Here is a 9,953-nt window from a genome sequence, read left to right on the forward strand (position 1 = left end):
TATAATATTTTATCATCAACATTGATCGTTGAACTATTATTCTAAATATTTTGAAAAATATAATTAAGTCCCAACAATATTGTTAACGTTTATGTAATTTTAAACTGTTGATTTTACATATGAGTCAAGGTATTCAATAAGCTCCTATGTGACTTACAAGATTTATCAATAATGTTAACCTCACTATTCTAATATTAAATTGTGTATGTGTTCATACTTATTAGACTAATTATTCTCTAATCTTTATTAGCTAAAGTTATTAGTGTACCCTAAAATTTTTACTTCATTACAAATACAAATAACCAAACAAACAAATCAATCAATCAAACAATTCTTTTAATTATTGATAGATTTTAGTGATTAAGATTTATCTCACAAACCCATCCCAGTTTTAAACTAATCTATTTCACTAACTAGCACTGGCTATTCTACCTTTTCCCATGTAAGATCTAATAGTGATCTCTGATACCAACGTTGTAGCGCCCCAAATCTAGCAGCTGACTAATCCAAGAGGTTAACTAAATAAAGAGGCACTACGAATCTAAATCAAATACTTAAACTTTCAGTTAAGAAATCTGCTACAAAAACTTAACCCAAAACTAACCCCGCTCAGAAATATATATACAAGAACTCCTCTCAAATGATACATATACAATAGTCATTTGGTTTACAAATAGAATATACAACATAATAAACATATCAGAATATAACCAACTAACGAAGTCAACTTCTCGGAGCTTTCGCTGCGCAACTCTGATCTGTCTCTGAAACTGAAAGTGGGAAAAGGTGAACACATCATCCCTAGAAGGGGTGCCCAGCAGGAATAACATTCAACTTTAAAGAAATCAAGAGCAAGATTGAAAAACAATACATATTTTCCCAAACAACAAAGTGACTAAGTCACTGGTAATACTCAAACATGTATATGGACAAACTCCTTCCTCAAACAATGTATACTACGGTTGTGCAATTCCGAACTTGCAAATCCACACCTAATCGTAAGTATTGATGTCGACAATTCCGAACTCGCAAACTGCCGACCAATATATCATAAAAGCTTTAGGTATAAATGTGAATGAGCGTATCCTATATACCACAGGTGGAAATTCTTGTTTCCCATAACAATTCATGACGACAACAAAACATTACAAGTCCTTTCCAAACCATGGAAAGATTACAAAGAACCAACATAACACTCATAATACAAGCTGAACAACGCATGGATTGCACAAACAGATAAAACATGAGTTTGTAAAACATAAACTTTTGCAAAAAAAACAACAATGGTTTCAAAAGAGTTAAAAGTATTCCCACCTCTTTTGATGACAAGCCACGCCTACCTCGAGATCCACGATCCACTGGTTCATCCTTTGAATCGATCGTTGTTAATATAGACTAACTGCTAATCACACAAAAACTCTAAGAATCTAGCCAAAGTGGCTCACACAAGGCTCATAACATAATTTATACAAGTTCCAGTTATAAGCTAAGTGAACTATCTAATGGTTCTAAGCCCATTATGGTATCTCATTCTCTATCTTTAACATAACTAAGAGTTTTCTAATACAATTAGGTTGTAATTTTAGTCCATTAGCTAAGTCTTATGAGTATCTACAACTATGTAAAAGGAATCAAATGCTAAATCAAATCATTAGGGTCTAATACATCAAAATAGGAAAAACTAAACCTAAGCCCAAGTCCACCAAACAAGCCCATGAACTTAAGGCCCAGTCTACCTGAGTCAACTAACGGTCAATAACAGCTGAAGGGTCAATTAACAGTCAACATCTAGTCAAAGGTCAATGTCCTTGCCAAATGGTCAACTCGGTCAAAGCGAATCGGTGAGTCAACTCAGGTTTAACAAGGTTCACTCAACTCAGTCAGATAACTGAGTCAGACTGAATAAATTCAGTCAGACAAACTAAAGGTTCTCACACAACTAAAACTCTTAACTATAGTTCACCTTCAATCTATTCAATACACTAATTCATTCATTTTAATATAATACTACAATTCAAATACTGAATAACAATGAAATTCATTTACAAACAACAACTTTGATTACATGCAATTGCAACTTTAGTCAACTTTCTACAAGAGAGATTTAACTCCACTAAAACTGTAGGTTCACTCCAACTACAAACCAACTCTGCACAATACAAACTCAACTCATACTTATACCCCCTGCAACCTCAACAATCTAAACACTAACAACAGTGCCACTTCTGCACATTCAAACAATCAATACATCTGCCAGATCCCATTATACATTTTATGCACACCCAGAACTGCAATACCAATCTCATCTCCAATTTCTACCACTTCATTATCATCATCTCAGCTTAACTACACCTAACTCATTACCCGCAATTACTCGACTCCAATAAAAATCCTGCAATACTCATTCCGTCTCTCTGTAACGACCACTTAACCCCATCACCTGCCATTCAAATTCACTACCTTTAACAAAGCAATACCCATCTCATCTTCTTCTCATTCTCCTAATTCATAAGCACATACATTCATCTCAAGTAACTCAGCACCAACAACATCTCTAACCCCCACATCCTTGCACTTTGTCTATTCATTCTAGTTCACAGTAATTCAACACAAATATGTTTCATCCACAATTCTATTCCATATCCATCTCATAGCACACTTTCAATAACAATTACACAAACTCAACAATTCAATGATTCACCCTTCGTATATCAAAATTAAAGCAATTGAAAGCTTACCCCAGTAACAACATCCAGTGAATCAAAATTTTCTGACTTGCAACTCAAACCCATGAACCCTAAGTCCTCATTTTATTAAGAACCCTAACTGAAATTGCTTCTTTCTTCTTTCACAAATCAATTCCAGAATTATCAAGTCCACAAACCCTAATCTCTGTCTTTCCCTGAGTTTGCATTAGTACTTGGATAAACACCAAAATTATGCCAATTCCATCAACAGCTCCAATCATCAAACTCAACTCCATTTAACACCCTCAAATCCAAATCTCAAAACTGTAATCTTCATGTTCTTCACTAAATCCTCTTTTATTTCTCCGTCCTCTGTAGCAACTCTAACCCTTCAATTCCTTATCAGATAAACCCTATAACTTCAAATAGACAACAACCCTCTTAATATTTATCTAACAACAACCCGAATCACTTATCAATTTCAACATGAACTCAATATCAAAACCCTAATTTGGTTCTCTCTGATTTACCGTCTCTTGTATCTCTGAATCAACTGCTTGAATTAACACCATCACATCATCACCTTCATTATCTACACAAACATCACAAGTTGATTTTCTTCACTGAGTCTCACGGATAATCAACAAAAGAAAAAAACCGAGAAAGAGAGGAAGAAAGAATACGAAGAAACAGAAAGAAGAAGCTGAGAATAAAATAGAATGAAGAAGAAAAAGGAACAGATCGAGTTTATCTTCTCGGTCTGGGGATAAGACCAAGACAAGTTTTAAAGTAACTCCCACAAATGATAAGGGAAGAGAGGTCGGTTAGAATGTTAAAAGACTAATTTTCCCTTCTCAGTAATCTGATAAATTCTTCTTCGTCCGGTATTCGAATGACACGTTCGAGTAGTCTCGCATAACTCTTCAAGAACTATCTAGCGGTAATAGTTTCATCTCTAGATTACTGTTAGAGTAATTCCTAGGAATTAACGTTCGTATTAAACTAATTGGGTCATTATCGGCTAAATCGTCTCTTGACTAGTCTAATAGCGTTGACGAGCTTCAGGGTCTTTACATCTCCATAGTCATGGAATTTTCTAGAAGATCATTCCTTTTCACACTCAAAGAATTATTGGCTTTCTTTAGTACCCACTTATGAGTGCGTTTAGGAACAACCTGAACCTTCTTCCCATTACTCTCTTCTAGAATTCTCGGAAGAGAATTGGATTGACTATTCTTTTGCAAGTTATTCTTTCTCCAATTGGAAGCATCAGATCTTTTCTTCGTATTTACGAAGTTATCCTTTTGATAACCATTACGATTGTGAAAAGGATTCGTATGACGTTTATAGGCAAACTTAGGATTATCACAGCACTGATTCCTTTGCCCAAAGGTTGGACAGTTACAACCTGTTACGTTAAGAGGATTAGTCTTAACATATGATATTGGTTTCACAACTGCTTGTGATGCCCAAACAAGAACATCATGAAGTTTCTCATTCCTTATACGGAAACGACATCTCCTTTCCAGGTGACCTTTATTTCCGCAATAGTGGCAAACATAAGTAATGTTCTTACCTCGATCCGTGTGTGCTGACTTGGGAAGTTGATATATTTTGCTCTTTCGAACTTTAACTTCTGGTGAAGGTATTTCACTTTTGCCATCAGTGAAAACCTTTTGTTGAGAAAAATCACTAGCCTTAACAAATTTTACCTTTTTGTTAATATATGGAGCATCTATTCCCTTATAGCCCAATTCTCGTGTATCACGATGATTTTTACTTGCTCCTAGCATAGTTGTTAATTTTCTTGAACTAGTATTGAACTTTTTCAAGTCATCTTCCAACATCTTGATTTTATCAAGAGAAGCAACTAAATCAGCCTCAAGGCGTTTTTCTCGAGTGAGACAAGCACTTTCTCTGTCATCAAAACTAATTTGTTGAGAGTTAAACCTTGCTTCAGATTCTGAAAGTTTCTCTTCTAACAAAAAGTACTTTTGATAAAGATTATCACATTCAAGTGACTTCATACGTAGGTTTTTTCAGAATCCTTGAGGATCGATTCGTTAGAACGATTCGAAAAATAAACACCTGCGTAACATCTTCTCAATTTCTTGTTTTCTCGACAGAGATGAGTCATAAGAGGTGTGACATGAGAAGTTGTAATCTTCTTCATTTTCCATGAATCCAAAATATTAACATACTCTGAGACTTCCTCATCAACATCTCTATCAATATTTGAATCACCTTCATCAGAAAGTTCATCCAACTGTTCTTCTAGGAGAGTTTACCAATCAACAGTTTTTACACCAAGTGAATGTGTAAATATTGACTTAGATGTGACAGTTCTCTCAGGTGAATCCAAGCTTTTAGAATCATCTGGTAATTTTTGAACTGGTACGTTATTAGAGATAGACTCGTCCATAATCAGATCGCTGCAAACACAAACTTATAAGGTATTTAACGTGTTTGCCTGCTCTGATGCCAATTGAAAAAGCGGGGGTCTAACAACACCACCCAATATTTCGCTTAGCAATCTGTATGGACAAACTCAAATATACTTTTAAGAGAATCAACAAGACTCAATCAAATAAAAGTATATCAACGAGTTTATATCTCTCTTCTTGATTTGATTTACTCAAGCAAGAACTGCGAGTTCTAATCAAATACAAGGAATAACTTGGATGGTACCAAAGACCAATATCCAAGGATCAATCAATATCAATCAACAACCAAAGGTCGGATTTCCAATTGATTCAAACGCACAACCTGTATTATTTCAATTATATAAACAAATATAATGCGAAAATAGAAATAACACTGACACCAGAAATTTTGTTAACTAGGAAACCGCAAATGCAGAAAAACCGCGGGACTAGTCCAGATTGAACACACATTGTATTAAGCCGCTACAGACACCAGCCCACTCCAAGCTAACTACGGACTGGATTGTAGTTGAACCCAAATCAGTCTCCCATTGATCCAAGGTACAGTTGTACTCCCTACGCCTCTGATCCCAGTAGGATACTGCGCACTTGATTCCCTTAGCTGATCTCACCCACAACTAAGAGTTGCTACGACCCAAAATCGCAGGCTTTGACAATAAACAAATCTGTCTCACACAAAAAAGTCGATCAAAGGATCAATTTGTTTCCCACGGAAAAGTCGATCAAGTTTTTGTTCCGTCTTTTGATAATAATCACGGTGAATAGGAACCAATTGATAATACGGTTTTATATTCCCGAAGAATAGCCTAGATAAATCAATCACCTCACAATAATCTTAATCGTATGGTAGCGAAACAAGATGTTGCGGAATCACAAACAATGAGACGAAGATGTTTGTGACTACTTTTTATATCTTGCCTATCGGAGATATTAATCTCAAGCCAATCAATCTGATTGTACTCGTACGATAGAAGATGGAATATCAGATCACACAACTACGATAAAAGTAGTATTGATCTGGCTTCACAATCCCAATGAAGTCGTTAAGTCGTTAAATAATTTTAGAAGAAGAAAACCAAAGGTTAAAGGAGAAACGACTCTAGCACGCAAACTAGTATCACACTTGATGTGTGGGGATTAGTTTTGCAGATTTGCTAGATGTCCCCTTATATAGTCTTTCAAATCAGGGTTTCGCCTTGGTCACAAAGCAAACAATATCCACCGTTAGATGAAAACCTGATTTAGATTCAAGCTAATATTTCTCAACCGTTAGATGAAAACCTGATTTAGATTCAAGATAATATTTCTCAACCGTTAGATCGAAAACTTAGCTTGTTATACACAAATGAAATGTACGTTTCTAGGTTTGTTAACCGTACCAAAACGTGTACATTGTTGGTTCAACAATAGTTAACCAAAAGGTAGCATATGAGAATTTCATACCAACCATATTCTTCTTCACCATAACTAGTTCAAGTGACTCAAATGAACTAGTTAGAGAGTTGTTCAATTGCAAGGAAATCTTATGTATTACACAAGACACAATTGAAGCAAAGATGATTTGATTCACTTGAATCGGTTCATGAACTTTATAGCCACGGTTTGAAATTTGCATTCCTTAGTATTTATAAGTTTAAGTTTAGAAATCATCTTCAGATATATAACCTTCTTAAGTTCGCACACTAGGTTCGCGAACTTAAGCAACTAGACAGAGTTTACAAACTCCAGCATAAAATCTCGGCAAAGACTTTCCGCCGGTTCGTAGTCTGGGTTCGAAGACTGGTACTCACGCAACAAGTTTGTCAACTCCAGCAGAATTTCTCGGGATGAGAAGTTCAGCAGTTCGCGGACTTGGCAAGAAGCCATTCTTCCGGTTTCTCTTGATCAACAAAGTTCACAAACTTTGGTTCAAGGGATAGGACTTATGCACATATGTGTTTCCACAACAATACTTATGTCCATCATTGGTTATGTAATCTAAAATCTCATTCCAACCATTGGAACATTCTTAGAGGACATTATATAGTTGTTACACCATTTCTCGTCAAAGCAATTTTCAAAGTGATTGAAACATATCATGACTTTCGTCACTAGGTAAAGATAAACATGGTCGAAGCGAAATGCTTAGCAACACATATTTCGAGATATAGATAGGCGAGGTGTACTCGGCTCGAAATACCAAATGCGTATAATCAAAGTCTATATATAGCATACGACTTTTTGTCTCGAGAAGTATGAGATAGATTAGATAGACTTTTGAGTGACAGATAAGTTCAAGTCTTCACATACATTTTTGTCGAGAAGTTCCACTGGTTCCTTGAGTAGTTTTTCTTCTTGTATGATGAATCCCCATGAAGTCCTTGAGCTTAACTACACTTTCTATCCTAGTCCGAGACTTAGCTATAGTAGACTAGAAATCAAGACTTATAGTTTTGATCACTAACATTGACAAACATGCTTGAGATAGAAACACATGCGAGTTCGACCGAGCAATGCTCTAACAATCTCCCCCTTTGTCAATTTTAGTGACAAAACTATCAATACATATGGAATACAAAAAAGATAAAGAAACTTTAGTAGCTCCTATTCCACATGTCCAATCTTTAACATTCCTCGAAATCTTCGTCACTTCCAAGTACTCCAATGATCCCAAAGGTTGTAAGTCTAGCATCACCGTTGTTGAAGATCCGTAGCTATAACAATGAGAAAGCATCGGTCTTGATCATTGTTATACAGTATCATCGTATTATTACACAGTGTCAAAGTCCAATTGTATCACAACTTCGACAATAATACTATGGTGATATATATAACTCCCCCTTAGTCAATACTCCATCTCACATAGAAACCACTCCCCCTTAGTCAATACTCCGAAAACCATATGTATTTGTAGTGTGAACTACATATTAATTCTCCCCCTTTTGTCAATAGAATTGGCAAAGGTACAAAAGCGGGATCATAATGAAATTTCCGTAAGAGACATTTCATGACTAAAAGAAAAAATGCATACCATCTAATTTAGATGCAATCATATAGCCGAAGCTAATAGCATTCATCAAGGAGTTTAAAAGATAAAAGATAACCCCCTTTAAAATTCCACAGCCGCACACTCCTCAAGATATGACCATTAAGCACAAGTTCAAAAGAACTCTCCCCATTTTTTGTCATTCCCAAGGGAATAACAAGAGCGACCTTAATTTCAAAAGAAAAGAAGGATTTTGAAGAAAAAAATGACATTAACAAGATAAAAACAACCCTAAAGAAACTGATCAGGAGTAAAACTAATGGAGTTTCAAATTCAATTTCCCAAAAGATAGATATTAGCATAGGGACAAGAGTTATAGAGACGTTTTAATGAACCAAAACAACACCAATAGACTGCCGCAAGTGTTGAAACGTAGCAGTGTCTAATGGTTTGGTAAGAATATCATCCAATTGTTGTTCAGAAGGCACAAATTCCATACTTATGATACCATTTTCATATAGATCGCGAATAAAATGGTACCTTATATCAATTTGCTTTGTTCTTGAGTGCTCAACGGGATTCTCAGTGATCCGAATCGCACTAGAGTTATCATAAAAGATCTTCATTATTCCAGTATCAACTCCATAATCAGCTAGCATTTGTTTCATCCATAGGAGTTGAGTACAACATGATCCAGCAGCAATATATTCTGCCTCACATGTAGACAGGGATTGAGAATTTTGCTTTTTGCTATGCCAAGCTACAAGATTCAGTCCTGCATAGTGGAAACCCCCTGATGTACTTTTTCTGTCTTCTACACATCCTGCCCAATCAGCATCTGAATAAGCAGATAGATCAGTGTTAGTATCAAAAGTGTAAGATAAACCATACCCAGCAGTGTGATTAATATATCGAATGATCCTTTTTGCAGCTGCCAGATGAGATTCCTTTGGATTTTCCTGAAACCTGGCACAACAACCAACATTGAAAGAAATATCAGGTCTAGTAGCTGTAAGATACAAAAGGCTACCAATAATAGATCGATACAACTTTTGATCCACTTTTGCTCCTTTCTTATCTCTATGTAGTTTACCAGTAGTGGGCATAGGTGTTAATTTTGGGGAAGATTTATCCAGACCGAACCTTGTCACAAGGTTTCGAGCATACTTCTATTGGGATAAGTAAATTCAATCCTTATGTTTTTGATTTTGTAATCCTAGGAAGAATTTTAATTCACCAACATTGCTCATTTCAAATTCTTTAGCAAGAGGGACTTGGAAGTCCTTTGTAAATTTTTCAGAAGTTGATCCATAGATAATATCATCTATATAGATTTGAGCAATAACCATATCTTTCCCACTCCATTTGGTAAACAAAGTTTTATCAGCTTCTCCTTTTGAAAAACCTTTTCTAATAAGAGAAGTGGTAAGTTTTTCAAACCAGGATCTAGGTGCTTGTTTCAACCCATACAATGCCTTTTTGAGCTTTAGCACATGATCTGGGAAATCAGGATTTTCAAACCCCTTAGGTTAAGCGACATAGACTTCCTCCTTTAAAATTCCGTTCAGGAACGCGGATTTTATATCCATTTTAAACAGCTTAACCTTAAGAAAACAAGCATGAGCTAACAAAAGACGAATGGACTCGAGGCGTGCCACAGGAGCAAAGGTCTCGTCAAAGTCAATCCCTTCAATCTGTGAATATCCTTGAGCGACAAGTCTAGCCTTCTTTTCGAAAATCGTGCCAAATTCATCAGACTTATTCTTGAATATCCATTTGGTACCAACAATATTGATATTGAAGGTACAAGGTACAAGGTACAAGTTCCCACACATCTTGTCTTTGAAACTGATTTAA

This window comes from Papaver somniferum, chromosome 4 (genome assembly GCF_003573695.1).
Source record: "Papaver somniferum cultivar HN1 chromosome 4, ASM357369v1, whole genome shotgun sequence".
Lineage (NCBI taxonomy): Eukaryota > Viridiplantae > Streptophyta > Magnoliopsida > Ranunculales > Papaveraceae > Papaver > Papaver somniferum.